Here is a 21,016-nt window from a genome sequence, read left to right as displayed (position 1 = left end):
GATCTGCCCTCCTCGGCCTCCCAAAGTGCTGGGATTACAGGCATGAGCCACCGCGCCCAGCCAGTACATAGATTTTCTGAAGTGTTCAACACTCTATCAGTTCAGATTCCACCATAATTTATATGATCAATCAAGCACTGCTTTGTTTTTCTGTAGCTCTCTTGGAATACAACGTAGTCAGAGATGTGTAGAGTATGGGCCTTCTGGGTTTGCCAGATTTTGTGCTGAAGGAAAATGATGGCTCCATCACTCTTCCTACCTAACTTGTAGAAAGGCAGCATGGTATTGTGATAGAAACATGAACTTTGAAGATAAGCAGTCAGATTCTGATTCCTATTCTTCTAATAGTCCAGCCTTGTAAAGATCACTTATCCTCATAGATAGCAAGACTTCCTCATTTAAAAAATTCTTTCCTGATAGGGTTGTTGTGAAGACTAAGTGAATTAAGTTCCGTGGAAAAAATCTAGCCCAGTGTTTAGCACATGAATAGTTTTCTCCATACATGTGGCCTCTCTCCTGGGATGATCACCTTGTCCCAGTTTGTCCAGGGTTTCCCTAGTTTTATCACAGAAAGTCTCATGTGTACTAGGAATCAATCTCTCTCTCTCTCTCTCTTTTTTTTTTTTTGAGATGGAGTTTTTGCTCTGTTGCCCAGACTGGAGTGCAATGGTGCAATCTCGGTGCACTGCAACCTCCGCCTCCTGGGTTCAAGCAATTTTCCTGCCTCAGCCTCCCGAGTAGCTGGGATTACAGATGCCTGCCACCACACCCAGCTAATTTTTGTATTTTTAGTAGAGGCGAGGTTTCACCATGTTGTCCAGACTGATCTCGAGCTCTTGACCTCAGGTGATCCATCTGCCTCTGCCTCCTGAAGTACTAGGATTACAGGCTTGAGCCACCACGCCTGGCCTCTCTTCTCTCTCTCTCACTTGACTTTTCTAGGCTTATTGGCCATTCCTTGAATAAGGTAGTCAAGTTTTACTTTAGAGTTTAGACTTTTAAGTAGCTTAGAATAGAGTTCCTTAGCTTGTTGGTTTTTACTTATTTTTTTCATTAATGTTTCAAGGTATATTATGAGGTTGCATTATTTAATTGCTTTGTTGATTGAGCCAGGCAGATCTTTCATTTATTAGCTGGCCTGATATCAGGGCAGGAAAGCTTATGAGTTACTTTGTAAAGTGATGGTTTTATTAAAGGTGGTAATTTTGATCAGCTGACCTATTGGTGGGTTCTGATTACTTTATAAAAGTGGTTGGTATTGACAAGGCTCCATCTACTTAGAAGTTTTAAAATGTGTTCTTTTTATTAAAAGGACTTCATCCTGTGAAACTAGTTTCTTCAAATTGAAGTTCTCTCAGTCTGGGCATGATGAGTTACAAAAATGATTGTTTGTAGTATTTTGGAATTGTTTTCCACCTTTATATAAACTCAAATGTCAATTTAATGTGTTCAGTAAGCCAAGCAACCTTTCTAATGAAACAAGTATAATTATGATTTATTTATATTTTTATTTCATTTCTCATTTTTTTCAGCAATCTTTCCTGTCCTCAACTATGTTTCCTTTTTAATTTAAAAAAATCAAGTAGAAAACAAATATCTGTTTTTTTTGTCAATGTCATGGTCTTATGTCAAGATCTTGAAAGGTATCTCTCCAAATTATTGTTCTGCTATAGTTATTTCTATCAAAGAAGTCCTCTTGTATAGCTATTTGTTGAATTGTGTACCTACTGAATTAGTCAAAGCTCTAGCTAAAACCATTTTTTTCTTTACCTCTCCCCTCCCCCAAAACTTGCTTTTGTTATGTATTGGCTTGCTAATCCTTGTGTTGAGCAGTATCAGACATCACCTTTCTTGGGGGCAGTTAGTCCACTCTTCCGCTTTCTTTGTCAGAGGGCTCCCTTAATAGGAGAAGTCAACAGGGAGGACAAAAAGGATTGAAAGTTGTATTTAATCAGGGTCAGAGAGGTGGTGTTCAGAGTGACGGGCCCACAGGCAGGCTGGCCTTTTATGCTTGCCGACGCAGATGGTCCCAGAGCATTCAGCTAAGTGAAGAGAAAGCTGCCCAGTGAAAGCTATTGTAGGGTAGCATCGTTACAGTTGAGAAAGGTTGCCAGGGGTAACTAGAGAGTATCACCAGTATCGTGTGATCACTAGGCTGTGCCATTGAAAATGTTAGACTGAGGATTGTATTGGGTCCCTTGGCATCTTGATGTTCATATGTAAGCAGTATTAGCTTACATTAGTGTTTTTAATTTAGTTTTTTCTGTTTTCTTCCCTTTGTTCTTTCCCTGCCTTTTTTAATATATAAAACATAGACTTATTTTAATTCACAATTTTGTAAAACCTTCTGAAAACATACCATTATTTAATCATATATCTCTTATAGGCTTTATGGTTTGGTATAAACTATACCAAATGTTTGTGAATAAATTGGATTTATGAAAATGAGTTGTAATATTTCTCATTTAAACAGCTCTAAGTTGATTTTCCATTGCTCTGAAACTGCCCTAGTATACCCCAAGATGGATAGTTTTTTTTTCTTTGTGATTTTAAGTAACTTATTTTAAAATATGTTAGTATTTACCTGAAAACAGTAGATAGCATTGAGTGCAGAGTTGTGACCAAGAACTCCCAAATATTTATGAAATCTATCTTTAATTTTTGCTTAAGGCAAAAGTAAAAACATGCATCCCAAATGAGCCAGAACCAAAATAGTGTAACAATCGTTGGTCTCAATTTAATATACTTAATATACTTTGAATATGAGTTTAATATGCCAGTTTTGGAATTCCTTAATTTCATCCCTTCTGTTGTCCCCTGGATATTTTAAGAAATTACTTATAGTCACATACAAAATGTAAACACAGTAGTCTCCTGCCGTCACTAGAGGAAAATACATAGAGATTTCTATTCAATGTAAAAGTGAAATTTGAAGTGTAACTAACGTTCAAGGTGAAATGATAATAACTTTGCAAATTATTGTTTTAACTTAGATTACCAGTCAACCCAATTTAAGTCACCCTTAGGTCAGCCAGAGCTGATTTTGACTTAATACTGCTTTCTCACCTGTTGAGATAACATTAAGTGAGGACGAACATAATACCATCCTGTAATACCAACATTGGTATTTGAGAGCTAATAATCTCCAATGTTATTATTTTATGTTAGAGGTAACTTTTAGAAATTGGTGAATTTCAAGTGGAGCCAGGCTTTAAAATGTCTTCTGATACCCCCACTTAATAGTTCTGACTCTAAATTAATTTCAGACCTTTATTGAAAAATCTCAAATTTATATTAAAATGAGCTGTTTGTTTCCTTCCTTTCATTAAAATATAGCTGAGTCATTTTAATTTACAACAACTCATATTCCCATAAATAAGAACATTTGTCACAAAAAATTAATGAATCTAGTAAAATTTAGAACTAAGATTCTAAAAGGTCTATAGATACGGCAAGAAAACTTTTTTTTGGAAAATTGAACTTTTATTAAAAAATCAACACAATGTGATTTCTCTTTATTTCCTGAAGAACAACTGAAGAATAGTAATTAGATTATGCTATTCTTTTATCATCATAGTTTTTTTTTTTTTTTAAAGGAAAATCATAATATGATCATCTAAAAGACTTAGGGAAAAAAATACGTCTGTATCACTTATGGTGAGGTTGGCTTACCAGGATTTATGAATAAAGATTGTAGTGTCAATGCAAATTGTAATTACATTGCTTCTTTAATGAATCTTGATAAGTCTAAGACATTGAAGTTATAGCATTTTATGGTTCTTTATTATTTTTATTTTACCGATCCACTTTTTCTTCATCTATGTGCATGATACAGATGTGACTGAAACACATGGTAAACAGAATGACCTTGAAGAAGAAAAGAACAAATTTCCATTTCATGTATTTTCATTTAAATTGACCACGTGACACACACAGTGGGACCAGGGAGATTCAAATAAAAAAAAAATTTACATTGAACTTCAACAGAGACTTCCTATCACTTTGGTCTTTGAATCATTACAGGTAACATGAATATGAGAGGGAATGGTACATATTTAGTAGTTATCACATGTCATCACAACCTAGATTAAAAAACAAAACCGTTTTTATGATTCACAAGTATAGATATGAATGTTACCTCCTTGATACAGCTTAAAGTTGACTCTTTAAAGATAGTCCTTTTATACAAGTAAACCATCCTATCAACATATATTTTAAGTATATAAATTATTATATGTGCACTTATAATTTTATACTGGAAATTAGGAGCTAGTAAACTAATTTCAATTTTGCCAGTTGTTTAAATTTTTCTACAACGTGAACCAAAGCCTTTTTCGATTCCATTATCATGTTAGTAATAGTAATATATGAGTGTTACTGGAACATTAATGATTGGAATATTTAGCAAAACCTATTAATGATGGTGTGAATTAAGGTCTATCCCTATATTTCAGGTATATGGCAGTTATGGTGAGAAGGTACAACCAGAATAATCACAATTTATTTGTTACAGTGAATTCCATTTTACGAAGAACTGGCAGGTTTTTTAATCTGAACAATTTTCATACCAACTAACATACTTAAGAGGTACTCAAATGCTTGCTGAATATAGTTTAAGATAATAATTTTGAAAGTTGGCTGACGTAAGAAAAACGGTAATCTTTACTGGGAAATTGCAACCTTTGGTGTTTATTTACAAAGAGTTGGGAACTTTTTAAATGCTGTTAACCCTTTATATTGGTTTGAATCTCATCTGGGAAAATTGAGAAGGCTCATTGTCATTTTGAGGATCCCAGACTCCCACAAAAATAAGATGAGAATGGGATGATGTTGACTAGAGAGCTCCAAGTGACAGAATCTAGGAAAGAACACTAAAAAAAGGAGTCAGAAGGTTTGGGTTTAAGCCAGCTAATATGTGTTTATTACTTACCTATAAAAAGATTACTTATCTATAAAAAGATGATCTCTACCTACTTTAAGAATTATTACATTCATGAAATTAGAGTAAGTATGTGAAAGTACATACGAGTTGAGTATTCCTTATCCAAAATACTTGAGACCAGAAATGTTTTAGATTTTGGATTTTTTCAAATTTTGAGATATTTGTGTTATATAAAGTTGAGCATAACATTTCCCTTGAGTGCCATGTTAATGCTCAAGAAGTTTCTTTTTTTTTTTTCTTTTTTTTTTTGGGGATCTTTGGATTAGGGATACTCAACCTGTACTTGGAAAACTGTAACATATGGTATGCATGCAAATTGATGGTTCAGATAATCACTACTACTACTCACATTGCTGCCATTGCTGATGCCTTATAACTAGTATCAGAAGAGCCTCCTGGGATGTTTATACTGTAGTCTACTCTTATCTTTAGGGAATACATTCCAGCATTCCCAGTGGATGTCTAAAACTGCAGATAGTACTGACCCCTGTATGCATTGTTTTTTCCTGTACATACATACATCCTTATGATAAAGTTTAACTTGTAAATTAGGCACAATAAGAGAACAACAAGATAGAACAATTATAACAGTATACCATAATGTCAGTTAATGTGAATGTGGCACTGTACTCACCCTTCTTGTGTTGATGTGAAATTATGAGATGAAGTGAGGTGAATGATGTAGGCATTGTAAGCATTGTGATGTAGTATTAAGCTACTACTGACCTTGAACACAAGCATTGTGATACCTCAACAGTTAATCTGATAACCCAGATGGCTACTAGGTGACTTACAGGTAGATAAGGTATATAGCATGCATCCACTGGACAAAGGCATGATTCACATCCTAATGGGGACAGTGCAAGATTTCATCATGCTACTCAGAATGGCATGCAGTTTAAAACTTAGGAATTGTTTGTTTCTGGAATTTTCATTTAATATTTTTGGACTACAGCTGACTATGGGTAACTGAAACTGTGGAAAGTGAACCCACCGATAATAGAAGGCTACTGTATTTTAATATTTGCCAACATTGAGCATTTGAAATCAGCTACTTTGGCAGGAAAGATTATAAATAATTGAGTAGATATCAATGGATGAGCATCGTAGTGCTCTACCAGCCCTTTGGGAGCCCATGAGTAACCTATCATTTGGTTTTAGCTCTTTGTCTTGATTCACTTTATCAAAATGGGACTATAGATGACTTGTGGTAGGTTCTGGAATGCAAGAAATGAGAAAATAAATGAATGAGCTTTGCCCAGCCACAGATTCTTAACAGTGCTGAGGGAATTGTCCTGAGGTCTTTGCAAAATCCTAAATTAATGATTATCACTATAACAGATTTTTCTTTACTTCTTTCCATGTAACACGTATTTTCTTCCAACAGATATTTTTAATTGACTTCTTCAGATCAACATTAGCAGGTGACATTTTAATAAGCATTCTACATTGTTTCTAGCATTTACCTGATGAAATTAGGATAAAATGCCATTTCTGACTGGTTACTAGCTTCCAAACAGCAGCCTTGTAGAACCTGCCATTCAGATTCATGAGTCAGCAGAATTTATAAATTATGATAGGTCATGGATCTTTGTATTTTCCCCAGATTGTCAAAAACACATGCCAAGTGTGGTGCAGCTTTATGTACTCTTTCTTTATATACTAGCCAACAGCCTACAATGGTAGTTCTCATCGTGTGGTCTGTGTACCTCTGGGAATCCCTGGTTCCTTTCAGTGTCCCTTTCTTCAAGGTCAAATCTGTGTTCCTAATAATACTAAGAAGTTATTTACCTTCTTCAGTATGTTGACATTTGCACTTATGATAAGGAGTAAGGAGTAAAAGTGCTGGCTCCTTAGAATGAATGAAGGCAATTACATCAAACCTTACTAATAATATTCAATATGTTATTTGTACATGCCTGTAGTTTTTTTAAAAAGCTAGTTAGTTTCACTTAGGAATGTTCTTGAAGCAATAAAAATAATTTTATTAAGCCTCAATACTCTAGTACATGTCTTTGAATATTCTGTGTGATGAAACGGGAAGTACTGTACACACAAAATAAAACTCAGTGAACCAGTATTTTCCACATGACCCATTCATTATGTTACAAAATTATGCATGAGTGAAAATTTCATTCACTGTCCAAGAGAGACCAATTTTAGATTTTACATTGTAACTAACTTTTAGGAAACTATCACCTATTAATTTTGGCCTAGTGTGAAAGAACAGTTTCCATAGGTATGGTAAAAAGCAATTGAATTACTATTTTCTTTTTCAACTGCATAACTGTGTAATGCCAGATAATCTTCATACCATAGGGGAAAAATACTTTTTTTCAACCCTCATAGGTTCTTCATTGGATATGGATACCTATAACAAAAGACAGAAGTTTATTAACATGTATATTTTATATATACATGGGAGACACCCATGGAATTAGTAGTTTTCAAGGTGGCTTTGAATAGAGCATTTTCAACAAAGAACAGTAAGTTTTTAGAGAATACAAGACTGAGGAAAAGGACTTTGAATCTGTAGCAGTAGTAAATTGTGGAAGGGCAAATCAATATGGCGGGTAGAGGCTAGTTGGTGAAGCTTATTAATACAGATTCCTTTCCAGGCTAAAGTTGTCTTCAGTGGTTAACCTCTGTTTCTCCTAGTAGAGAGGTGGGCAGGATACCTTTTGTCTTTGCAAATCTATGTCTTGATTTAGGCAAGTGGAAGGCAGAGAGGTTTCTTGGATCTGCTCCTTCAAAACTACCTTCAGTAGAACAATCCTTCCTATTTTGGGGTAGCATATTCTGGTTTCCCAGAACATACTTCAGTCAAAACAACATATCACAGCAGATTAAATACAGAGCCAGATATGACAACTCAACTATCTTCTGTTAAGCCAGATGTGGAAAGACATTTGAAAAATACAAAACAATGCCACTCTTCTCATTTCTTCTTATTTTGGAAAATAGATTTTTCATAGAAGTTTCAGTTTTATTTATTTTTTATTTTTAAATTAGTGGAGAACTATTTATTTATTTATTTATTTATTTATTTATTTATTTATTTTTTTAGTTTTAATGTCTAGTATGGGAAATACTAATAGTAACAGACCAAATAAACAAAGGCTCTTTGAGGCTCTCAATTTTTAAGAATATAAAGGGATCCTGAGACTTAAAAATTTGAAAACTGCTAACCTCTCTCTCTCACTGTGTGACTCGCCTGCTCCACCTTTGCCTTCTGCCATGATTCTAAGTTTCCTGAGCCCTCACTAGAAGCTAAGCAGATGCTGGTGCCATGCTTCTTTTGTATAGCCTGCTGAAGAGTGAACCAAATAAACCCTCTTTTCTTTATAAATTTCACAGCCTCAGGTATTTATAGCAACACAAAGATTAAAATCTTATTAGGGCAAGGGGTATAGCTGGTCCTAAAATTGTAAGATTAGGAACTATACTTTGTGTTCTAGTTCGTAAGTATAAAAGCCCTGGATGAGAAATTGATCTGAGGAAAGCTTTATTGCAAATTAAAGGACTCAGGAGACTAGATATCGCTGGGCAATGGAGGATATCTCATCATACCCCCCTTGAGCAGTTTGCTTTTATCATGACTTTGAGCACTATCCTTTATGTCTCTGTTCCTCAATTTCTCCAGTTATAAAATAGGACCATTTTTACATCAGCGCCTCTTCTCCCTGTCTTACAGGGGTTTGACAAGGATCAAATGAGTTGCTTTAAAGAGAACATGTGAGATAAGATATCTCCTCACAGTAGGTTTCCAGGATCCTGTCTAGGATGATCACAGTCAGCATGGGGTTAATACACAGATTCAAGAGGCATGTCAAAGGAGATCTGATAAGATTTAGTGACTGGATGAATACAGGGAATAAACAGAAATTAGTTAAAAATTATTCTAAGGAGCCAGATGCTGTGGCTCATGCCTGTAATCCTAGCTCTTTGGGAGGCTGAGGCGGGCAGATTACTTCAGCCTAGGAGATCGAGAGCAGCCTGGGCAACATGGTGGGACCCATCTCTACAAAAAATACAAAAATTGGCGTGGCACGTGCCTGTAGTCCCAGCTAGCTACTTGGGAGGCTGAGGTGGGAGGATCGCTTGAGCCTGTGAGGTTGAGGCTGCAGTGAGCCGTGATTGTTCATGCCACTGCACTTTAGCCTGGGTGAGAGAGCGAGATCCTGTCTCTTAAAAAAAAAAAAAAGTTCTGAGGGCTTAATTGGCTTAATTGTCAATATTTTAGTAACAAATTGGAGGAATTGGAGAGAAAAGCAAAAAACAGATATTTAAAAACCCAGGCTTTTAAGATCAGGATTGTAGGATTGTAGCACAGAAGTTAAAGAAAAGTGGCCAGAAAAATAGTTAAGGACAAAACAGGTAGGGCATGGATGGCTGTTTAAGGTTGGCTTTCAGGAAGCAGAGGAGTTTTGTAAGACAATAGCCAAGCATCGAAAAGAAACTTGGATTATTATAACATGTAGCAGAAAAAATGAAAAACAAAAACAAAAAAAACTTGGGTTAGCCTCTAATGGTCGGGGCTGGTTACACAATTTGTGGGATACAGTGTGAATGAAAATGAAATGCAGGCCTTTGTTCAAAAAGCAAGGGGAAAAGTACAGTTAGGAGTACTAATGTTTAAAGCTTTTTTCCTTTGGGAAGAAAAACATGGTAGAGTTAATAGCAATAAATAAGTAACAACACAAATTTAAAATTATGTTTGTGGGTATCATGATTTTATAAAAGATAGTAAATAAATAATACCTTATCACTGTGAAATCTTGATTAATCATGACTTTCTAGCTCTTTTTTCTGCAAATTCATTTTAGTCATCAAAATTTATACTTTTATGAAGTTTCATTTTTAATTTATATAATTAGAAGTAATGTCAATTATGTTTGGCAAATGCAAGATTACAAATATTTTTTGATAATTTTTGATCTTGAGAAGGGGCCTTGTACTGATGCCTCTGTTAAGAACATTTTAAAGGCTGTGACAACATTAGGATAAATTTCTGATAAATTATTTCAAAATCTAAATTTAGAACATCTAGAGCTAATTTTTAGAACAATTTTTCTAAAAGCTTTAACTCCATACAAATCAGTTCTGTGTATAGATTTAATTCTAAGTGCAGATTTATACGGGGGTATTTAAATATTCTTTCTGCTATTTCTTGTAACTTGGAAGTTGTACAAGAAACCAAATGGCTTCGTGACTTGTATATAATTCAGAATGTCTGTTTGTGCATCCTACCTCATATCTTCAGGTGCATGGAAACATTAAATTTAAAATAATCCTTCTCCTTAACAGTTGGTTCTTCATTAAAACAGTTGGTTCTCATACAAAAATACTGTTCTTTTCAACCAAATGTGACAATCTTTATATTCAATTTCTCTTTCTAAAGCTATTGCTATTTGGTTTGCAATGTTGCAGTGGTTTATAAAACTGGAGATTATAAATGCCTTGATGAATTCTGATATATTTTTGGTGCCATGACTTGGATACTTGGCAATAATATGCTGACAAAGGTTTTACTCTCTGAGCACCAGCACTTCCTGTCCTGGTCCTTAGGCTGGAGAGTTAATATTTGTGCATATACTGTTAGGATAGGTTCCAGGAAGAGGGGTACTTTGGCTTTCCACTGTATATCCCCAGTGCTGAGCCACTCTTTCATGGGGCTGCTGCCATCATTGCCATTGCCAATCTGGGCTCAGTCCTGGCCACTGCCTTGAGTGCCCTGTGTTGTCCAGGTCTGTCCCAGGTATTCACATTTGGGCCCAGGCAGCCAGTCCAGCTGCTTAGTGCATATGCTGACACTTGACATATTTCCTCTGTTCTTGCTCCATTGTCCCACTGGTCTTCATCTACAAAGTACAAGTTCAAAGTCATTAACAATTTCAAGATGGCGACAAAGGACCGTTCAACTAAGTAGAGGCCCCTTCTGAGAGCAAGCCCATGTGTGACTGCACAAGTTACATACCTGGTAAGCTTACTCTGCCCATTTATATTGCCAAAGTACTAAGACTACTAAACTGCGTTTAAATTGATCTGTTCAGGACTTCCCTAAGATGAACTATTTGACCTTAATGGGACCTGTATAGTTATTAGGGGCAGAGACATGGTAGTTTTCATGCAGGTGTTCAGTGAGTTTGTTTTAAAACATGCTACCTTCTTAGTAAGACTTGATACTCCTCTAGGAGCCTTATGGAAGCTGAACTCCCTGGCAGCCAGGACTGTAGCTATTGAATCTCACTGGGGTTCTAAGAGGAAGGCTTTTGAAATGGAGTTCAGACAAACTGCTGTATCAAAATACTCTTGTTGATTTAGTTTGCTGTGTTTTATTCTTTATCTTTCTTTTAATTACCACTTGGATTTTTATTATTTCTGATCTTTTTTTGTTTGTTCGTTTGTTTTTTGGTTGAAGGAAAGGGATCATAGATTATTATTTAGCTCTCACCACTGGCTGCTTGATATGGCCTACTGTTTATCAATGCCGATAACCAGAGTTTTGGTGGTTGTTGATACCATATATGTCCCCCTTAATCTTGTAATCTTGTACCTATGTGAGAGACATTTTTAAAGAAGAAAATCAAGAAAAATGTCTCATAGCCTCATTTGTCATTTTTTTCTTCTTCAAGACGTCAACAGATTTTTTTGAGGAAGTTTCTCTAACTAAATGTCTTTTGTCCTCGGTAAAATGGACAAGAGTTGAAACAAGCAATGTATATGAAAGGTAAAGACATCAAAGTCAACACACAGACCCCAGATTGCACTCAGCCACTTCTTTGCTTCCCACAGTGTGCTTTCTATGCTGTAAAATGCTATTTTCAATAAACTAGAATTGGAGTTACTGTTTGATCCTCCTCTTACCCTCTTAACCTTGGCCAAAGATATTTACATTATCACTTCCTAACTGATGTGCCACATCCATTGCAAAAATAAGTTATGGTGAGCAAGATACTGGTTCCTTGTGTTCTCAGGGTGGCCTGGCAGGAGCTTCTGGGTCAGTTGTCTCAAGGTGCCCTGCTCCATTTGCCCTAATGTGCTCTATAAACACCTTTCCTTGAACACTATGACATGAAAAAGGCTTGGAAGTACTGCTTTAAACTTCAAATGAAAAACTCACAAGGAAGTGAAATTCCATAATTAAGCAATTACCTTTTAACCATTTATGTAATCAGTATTGCTTTTGTTCTTTTTCAGTTTTTTTCTCCTAATTTTAGTCAAGGTAAACATCTAAGCAGCAAGTAATTTACTGATGAAAATAAATTTTGAGATTTGTAATCTAGTAATTTGTCTTCTGAGTCTTGTGTTAATAGGAACCAGAGGTCTTAGTAAATGAGAACTATGATTCTGGGTGCTTAAATTGTTTTATCCCCACACTCATTGTGTGAAAGATTTCAGCCTATAAGGAAGAAATTATGTCAGTCTGTAGAGTCTCCTCATTGTAGAAAAGTTCCCATTTTTATACTTTTGATGATAACAAAGCAGCTCCATTGGATTGTGGTTGACAATAGCAATCTGTATGTTTTTGCTAGCAACATACAGATCATAAGTAGAACATATTTCAGAGTTACACATGATCCAAGAGAAAGTGTGCTGAATTTTGAACTTGATTGGTAGAAAAAGGTGATTTTTTTTTTTTTTTTTTTTTTTGGTAAAGAGATTGGATAACTGAAAATTTAGATAAACTCTAAGAAAGTAGTTATTTACAAAAAGTACACTGAAGTATAAAAAGATACTTAGATAACTCTAAGTTAGATAACTTAGATAAACTCTAAGGAAGTAGTTATTTACAGAAAGTACACTGAAGTATAAAAAGGTAGTAAACATAGTCATAATGACTATAGTTGCTAGCTATATATTCAGTTTATCTGAGGGGGCAGGAACTTTAGCATCATCTTATTTTATGATCTCTAATTTACTTATCAATAATTTTTCTTACTAGTTACTTGTTGCAGTAACTTATACTATTATACTTTATGTGTGGTTTTGATTTTTTAATGGCGGTATCTTCTTTATTAGTTGGCTATGGAAAATATATAAGTATAGTGTCCCCTTGTTGGCAAAGAAAGGGATTCGCATCTTCACAGTTTACTCACAGCTGCAGTGGTGAGCTGCCCTCTCCTGGTCATATATGCCTTCCAGAACTCCCAGTGGATACCAGGGAAAATCATACATTTTGCCAAATAAATGGATGTTTTAGTTATCTTTGATCTTAACATTATTTTGTGACACTGTAGTATAAAGCTGTGCTGTAGCTCCTTACTTTTCATCTCTTAAAAGACATTGTTGACAGAAAAGATGGGTCATCTTTTTTCTCCCACGTTCTTGTAGGCATTCTATCCACCTGAGATTTTTGCCCCATTACTTCAGTCTTAATGGACAAATTTTGTGCCACCCTTGTTTACTAAATTCTTGAGATTTACTTAGAAGATGTTTCTTAGTTTGTCTATCCACTTTGGGAAAAAGATTTTCAGAACTGTCTTAAATAAGTGGATTACCCAAGATGTTCTTTTCATAGAAGATTTTTTTTACATATTTTCTTAAAGATGAGCATCAGATTTTCTCTACTGTTAATAATTCATGTTGTACATGAGTTTACTGGTGATTCTTCTTAAAACCAGTGCTTATGTTTTTATTTTTTTAATTCTTTGTTCTTCAAGTCCTATTTCTTATAAGCCCATCCTTATTTTAGACTCTAGACTTGGGGACCTATGGGATTTGCATCAATTATGATGCTTAACAAAACTTTAATACCAGAATTTTAGAATCTTTCTTTCTTGTTGAAAGTAGCAGTTTATCCCAGCCTTTTCCTATTATATACCTTATAGTTTATATATACTCTTATGTTTTCTATATGCCCTTATATTTTGTATTTTTAAAATGGAAGGAATGAAAAAAAAAACCTGTGGTTTTTATTGTATTTCCCATTTATATTCGTACCTTGCTACTAGTTGCTATTTCTATTAAGATTCCTAGAAAACTTTTTATGACATGTTGTTTCTAAAGTTCGTATATATTTTAGTAACTCAGTATAACTCATTATTTACTAAGGAAGCATGCTAATATTGCATATCCTCTTAAAAATCTTACAGTTAAGAACAAAAGACTAGAAGACATCAGGCCTTTTCATTTATTAGTCATTTTACCTTTTAGACAATTTTATGTAATTATTTTTCACGTGGCAAATTTCATTGTACACTACACACATACATTTGCAGAAGGGGTGCAAAGTTTTGGATACATGGAAATTTCTTCTTGAGTTAGCTAGAATTTCTTTTCCTTTTTCAAGTTAAGACAGAAAACCCAGCCAATCAATTCAGTTTTGATAGATTTTAAGACCCTAATCAATACTTCAAAATTACTTATGAAGCAAATTATTAAGAGTAACTTTTAAACATAGAAAACATGAAAATCACATCCAAATTGTAGGAAGAAGTTATTTACAACAAGGTCAGGGTGTGTGCCACTTCTTCCTCCAGCCAAGACCTTTCCTGAACTTGGTGATCATGGATAAACGAGTGCCCAAGATTCTTTAATTTGATATATGCATTACATTTCTAAGATCTTAAACTAATAATATCTCTTTGCTTGTCTTTGGTGTTGAGATTGTTTAAACCTTTCAAGACCTGATTTTGAATCCTTGCTGTCATTTACTAGTTGTGTGACAGACTTGCCCACTTCTCCTTTATAATGTGGAGGTAATGTTCCTACAATGGATGCTTGTGAAAATTAAACATTAATAAGAATATTAAAATGCATTTTGTAAACCATTAAATGGCATACAAATGTAAATATTACTTATAAAATGCATTTAATTTTTTAAAAATATATGACATTCCCAAAACCGAAAAAGGTATTACAGTGTCCGTTAAACCAGACTTAATGGAATACTTGATTTTTCTTCTCATAATCAACCAATTACATTAATGTATCAAACCTGTGTACTGATGAAGATATTTTAAATAGTCTTTTTTTGTGGAGGGCAGAGAATTGTGTAACTTTTATGTATCCCACTGCCTTTTTTATTGTGTATTGTATACACACCACAGCAGAATTTAAATAGTTAAATATTTGTTCCCTCATTAAATTGTGGCTTCCTAACTTAACTCCAGATTGCAGAGAACTAGAAAAGTAGGCATTTAATATATTACTTTATTTTACGAGTTTTCTTGACACAGAATTGGTTTTGGATGTATTTCCTCCTAAGTACAGAGCTAGCACCATAAATTACAAGCAGTAACCAGATCTTTTTATATGCCTCACTTTATATTGCTTAGGCAACCTTCTGTATGCTGTTTTCTCTAGTCCTCTCCATAGCAGTTAAACTTGAACTCTCATCAGAGAAGTAAAAGTTTCCTGTAAAATGAGATGTTAAAAGCTCTATGTTTGAAGTGTAAGAGCAGGCCCTTCTAATATTTAGGAGTTAGCTTGTGAAAAAACAAGCTTTTATCTATGTGTTCTTGCATTTCAGTCTGTATTTCTGAATTTATGTATGTGTGTGGCAGTGTAGGGTAAATGATAAATTTTGTAGCCTAGGAAACCTGTATCCCATCAGGAGAGAAAACAGATGTTCTTCCTCCTGGTTAAGAACTACATCTATCCATTTAGCAATTATGAGTCTCTTCCCTAGATAGTACTCTTGAGAGAGGAATCTTTCAGCAGACAGGATCAAGAAGCACATGATTCATTTTTTACATTATGGGAATGAATCCTTTTACATTTGCCTTCTCCTTTTTCATGCTTTCAGTTTAAATAAAAGTAAGTAGACGTTCCAGTTTAAATCACGTTCCAGTTTAAATACCTTACAGGATGAAAGGTATTCTTTACTTCCTAGGATCCTAGGATTCCTAGTAAAGGGATTCTTTTTTACTTCCTAGGATCAGCGAATAGGAAACACTGTCAGAGATCACGAAAGAAAGTTTGTCATTCCTCCCATCCCCAATCCAGTTCAGCCAAGTTGTTTCTAGCCATGTTTTTATTTAATAGTTTCTGATTTTAGCTTGTTTTGATTGAAATTATATTATCCAAGTATTGTTTATGTTTCTCTGAAAGTGGCCAAATCCTGTTTGTTCTACTTAAGTAGTATTTGCATCTTTTTCTGTCCTCAATGCTACCACTGTAGTTGAAACCCTCATCTCTTACCAAAACATAATCTGTCATCTCGTTGCTTCTCTAAGTTCCTTCCATTTGCTGTTGGACTGATCTTCCTAAAATAGAGGTCTCATCATGGCTTTCTGTTTTCCAAAGACCTTTTTCCTTTTTCAAAGGTATCTTATTGCCTGTAAAATTGAGGATAGTGTGTTTAGCCTAGAATTGACACCCCTCAGTGCTGGCCCTAGTCTGTTTTTTCAGGCTGTATGCCATAGCACTCCTTCACATGAGCCAAACTGGATGATTCAGGCTTTGATACTTCACTACCTCTTTTCTCATCCTCAAATCAGTCTTTGTCTTTGGGATACCCATCTTCTTTTCCTTCATCCCCTCCCCAAATCCCTGCATGTTGAATTCCTACTTCTTCCTCAAGATCTTACCATAATGCCACTTCTACTTCTTCTTTAAGGTCAGACATAGAAAGAAAAGAGTAGGAACTGTATTTACTGTTTCAATATGGTAAAAACAACACTTTAATTCCTTTTTTAAACTAAAATGATTTAACCTACTTCATTTATATAGTTCATCCAAGAAAACAGAATGACCTTCCCAAATGCAAATGCTTAATATGTAAAGTTTAATTACCATATTAAAGAAGATTCTCCACACCATGCCACTTAGGTATCAAGAAATGATGGTATGGCCAAAATGGGCAAAGGAAGAACGAACTATTACAGACAAACTATGAAACTCAGAGGAGCTCATAGTACAACTGTAAATTTATTTATTTTTTTAAATTTAGGGATGTGTAAAGAGCTATAAAGTTCTTGAAAGAAAGGATTTGATAAATCATCAGGGAAAGTAGTTAATGCTTTAGGGTAAAACATTTTAACATACAGCTTTAAAAATATATAAAAATAGAGCTTTACACTCCTGTTATTAATTTTTAATAGTCTCTTTATGATGCTAAGCATGTTGTTGGCACTAGACTCAGTTTTAAAAATGTCTACCAGCTTGGCATGGTGGCTTGTGCTTGTAATCCCAGTACTTTGGGAGGCTGAGGTGGGAGGATCACCTGAGCCCAGGAGTTTGAGACCAGCCTAGGCAATATAGCAAGACTCCGTCTCTACAAAAAATAGAAAAATTAACCACGTGTAGTGGTACACACCTGTAATCTTAGCTACTTGGGGGGCTAAGTTTGGAGGATAGCTTGAGCTGGGATGATCAAGGCTGTAGTGAGCAATGATTGCATCACTGCACTCCAGCCTGGACAATGGAGCAAGACTGTGTCTCAAAAAACAAACAAAGTCTAACAGTGATGTATATGTTATACCAGTGTTATTTGGAAGACAACTTGAGACTTTTCCCATGCATACTGAATTTTTGGGAAATAAATTTAAGTTTTTCTGTATAAATGGTCAAAAAAATGTTATATTGAGAGAGAGAGGTATCCTACCCAGAATACAGTCCGTGGGATATGCCTGTACAATTAATTTATCCATTCAGGCCCAGTTTCAAAGGCTTTGGAAGATGGGTTGTAAAGTTTATTAATCCTCATCATTTCTTGGCTAAGATAATTAGTATAATATAAAAAGTCTTTGATTCTCTATTCTGATTACCTGTTTTGATCCTTAGAGACAGAACTAAGGATTAAGGTGAGATGAATCTTCTTAGTTTACTAGCCAAAACAGTATACTCAGCCCTAGAACAGAATTCTCTGTCACTTGTATTTAGCATTCCCTCTTGCTGAAAGTGTTCTTCTCTTTTTATATTTATGATTTATATTTATGATTTCTATTAATGAAATTGCAGCTCTGTCTCCCATTTGGTGGTAGGGGGGAGGCAGGGGAGAAGAACAGGGCCTTGCTCTGTCACTTAGCCTGGAATGAAGTGGCATGATCACAACTCACTTCAGCCTCGACCTCGACCTCACAAGCTCAAGCGATCCTCCCACCTCAGCCTCCTGGGTAGCTGGGACTACCATGCATGGCTAATTTTTTCTTTTTTTTTTTTTTTTTTGAGACAGAGTCTTGCTCTGTCGCCCAGGCTGGAGTGCAGTGGCACGATCTCGGCTCACTGCAAGCTCCGCCTCCCGGCTTCACGCCAGTCTCCTGCCTCAGCCTCCCAAGTAGATGGGACTACAGGTGCCTGCCACCACGCCTGGCTAATTTTTTGTATTTTTAGTAGAGATGGGGTTTCACTGTGTTAGCCAGGATGGTCTCGATCTCCTGACCTCGTAATCCACCCGCCTCGGCCTCCCAGAGTGCTGGGATTACAGGCGTGAGCCACCGTGCCCGGCCTAATTTTTTCATTTTTTATAGAGACAGGGTCGCACCATGTTGCCCAGCCTGGTCTTGAACTCCTGGGCTCGAGGGATCCTCTCACCTTGACCTGAGATTACAGGTGTGAGCCATTGGGCTCAGCCTGCATCTTCTTAAAGTTGAAGATTTCCTCTGTGATCACATCGACCCAAGTTTCTCTTTCTCTAAGCCCTATTAGCATTTCTTATAATGCCATTCAAGTACCATCACTAACTTGATTGGAAGTTTCTCAGAGCAGGGACTGTGTTTCAAATTTTTTGTTCCCCACAGTGCTTAACACAGAGCCTAATACAAAACAAATTCTGTGTGAATTTTTTGTGAAAGCTCTTGGTATCTGTAATGTGCTCTCAAAACCAACTACTGTTATAAGATAATTAGATTTTACTCACTACCAGATTTCTCTACCTGGCCCATAAGGTATGCAGAAGTTCCAGACCTATCAGGTGTTTATTTGCAAAGAAACAGAAAGTAGTAAACTTCAAAAGTCATGAATGCACTCTTGAGCCCTGTCCTCACAGAAAAAAAATAAGCAAAATTTCTACTCTTTCTGAGGGGCTAATACTGTTCTTAGCTGTGAAACTTTATTGTTGTCAATTCTGGCATTTAATTCTGAATAGGGTGACATCACCTTCACTACTCTATTCATTTGGTCTTTCAACAAAGGTATTGAATAGTACTGTATGCTAGGTTAGGGATAAGAAGTGACCCAGACTGCTATAAAGGAAAGATAAAACAGTAGTATGAGAGTGTATAATATTCTAACGTAGTATGGAGGCCAAGGAAGGCTTTTATGGTGACATTTAAGCTGAAATCCAAAAGAATTAACTAGTCGAAATGGTGAGGCGAAGAGTGTTTTGATCCAAGGAAATAACATGTGCACCGCATCTACTAGAAGGGATGAATTATTTGCTTGCTGTCCTGAAGGTAGGCCATTGTGGCTTGAAAGAGTGTGAGAGAGAGCATGTAGGGCAAGATGAGGCTGGAAGAGTAAGTAAAGATCAGAAATTTCAGGCATTGTAGGCCATGTTAAGGTTTTGAACGTTATTTTTAGAGCAGTTGCTAATGAAGTATATGAAGCAGGGGTTATAGGAGCAGATTTCCATTGTTAAAAGATAGCTATGCTTCAGAAAAGAGAATGGTGAGAGGGCCTGTGGTACCTGCAGAAATACCAGTTAAGAGGCTACTGGGAGGCTGAGGCAGGAGGATCACTTGAGCCCAGGAGTTTAGCCTGGGCAACGTAGTAAGATCTCATCTCTACTAAAAATTTTAAAAATTAACTGGGTGTTGCAGTGCGTGCCTGTAGTCCCAGCTACCAGGGAGGCTGAGGCAGGAGGATCACTTGAGCCCAGGAGTTTAGCCTGGGCAACGTAGTAAGATCTCATCTCTACTAAAAATTTTAAAAATTAACTGGGTGTTGCAGTGCGTGCCTGTAGTCCCAGCTACCAGGGAGGCTGAGGCAGGAGGATCGCTTGAGCCGGGGAGATCGAGACTGCAGTAAGCCATGATTGCACCACTGCATTCCAACCTGAGCAACAGAGTGAGACTCTGTCTCAAAAAAAAAAAAACAAAAAAAACAAAAGAAGTTCTAGGCATGATATGATATGTTGTTATCTTAGGTTAGTGAGGTGACAGTGAAGAAAGATTATAACTGAATTATAATTTTTTAAAGTAAAATCAACAGAACTTGGTATGGAACTATTTATGGGAGATGAGGAAGAGAAAAACAAAAACAACTCCCTAGATTTCTGATTGTGCCCTGCATATACTAAGATAGGAAATACTCAGAAGGGACCAGTTTTAGGAAGTGCATTTGAGTCACCTAGGCAGTTGAATTTCAGTGGTCAGGTCAAGAGTTTTATCTGTGAATCGTAAGATAGACAGGCAGGCTAACTTAGGGTTTCAGTTATCTGAGGAAAATAGCGGGCTTTGTTGTTTTATTTGGTAGCCATTAGCTATGTGTGTATCTGGTCTGAATTGAGATATGTTATAGTCTAAAGACTGAAAAAAGGCTATAAAGCATGTTATTAATAATATTTTACATTGATTACATGTTAAAATATTTTAGCTATATTGGGCTACATAAAATATATTATTAAAATTAATTTTACTTGTTTAACGTGACTACTAGAAAATTTAAAATTACCAATCTCACATTAATGGCTTGCATTACATTTCTGTTGGGCAGTGCTGGTATAGAAAAGCAAGCTTATGATTGGGCCTTGAGATATCCCAATACTGAATGTCTACATATTATCAGAGTCAAGTTCTTGGCATTTTCATGAGAAAAGACTCAGATACACTACATACACATAAAGTTTTAGCAATGAAAAGACCTCCTAGGAGGCTGGGCGCGGTGGCTCATGCCTGTAATCACAGCACTTTGGGAGGCTGAGGCAGGTGGATCACCTGAGGTCCAGGGTTCAAAACCAGCCTTGCCAGCATGGTGAAACCCCGTCTCTACTAAAAATACAAAATTAGCTGGGCACATGCCTGTAATCCCAGCTACTTGGGAGGCTGAGGCAGGAGAATCGCTTGAACCTGGGAGGTGGAGGTTGCAGTGAGCCAAGATCGTGCCACTGCACTCCAGCCTGGGCAACAAGAGCGAAACTTTGTCTCAAAAAAAAAAGAAAAGAAAAAGACCTCCTAGGGAATTTTAATG

General features: G+C 36.0%; 1 protein-coding gene and 1 long non-coding RNA gene across 8 annotated transcripts in view; both read left to right on the top strand.

Moving 5' to 3' along the window:
* ZCCHC7 (zinc finger CCHC-type containing 7) overlaps positions 1–21,016 on the top strand; it is a 239,722-nt gene that overhangs the window by 130,120 nt on the left and 88,586 nt on the right. The window lies entirely within an intron of this gene.
* On the top strand, positions 10,809–19,939 carry LOC134759764 (uncharacterized). The gene is made up of 2 exons (XR_010136491.1): positions 10,809–10,922; positions 11,578–19,939. It is a non-coding gene; the product is annotated as an uncharacterized LOC134759764 (long non-coding RNA).

This window comes from Pongo abelii, chromosome 13 (genome assembly GCF_028885655.2).
Source record: "Pongo abelii isolate AG06213 chromosome 13, NHGRI_mPonAbe1-v2.0_pri, whole genome shotgun sequence".
NCBI classification, from domain to species: domain Eukaryota; kingdom Metazoa; phylum Chordata; class Mammalia; order Primates; family Hominidae; genus Pongo; species Pongo abelii.
The sequence above is the reverse complement of the archived record's forward strand: the minus strand, read 5'-3'. Positions and strand labels throughout refer to the sequence as shown.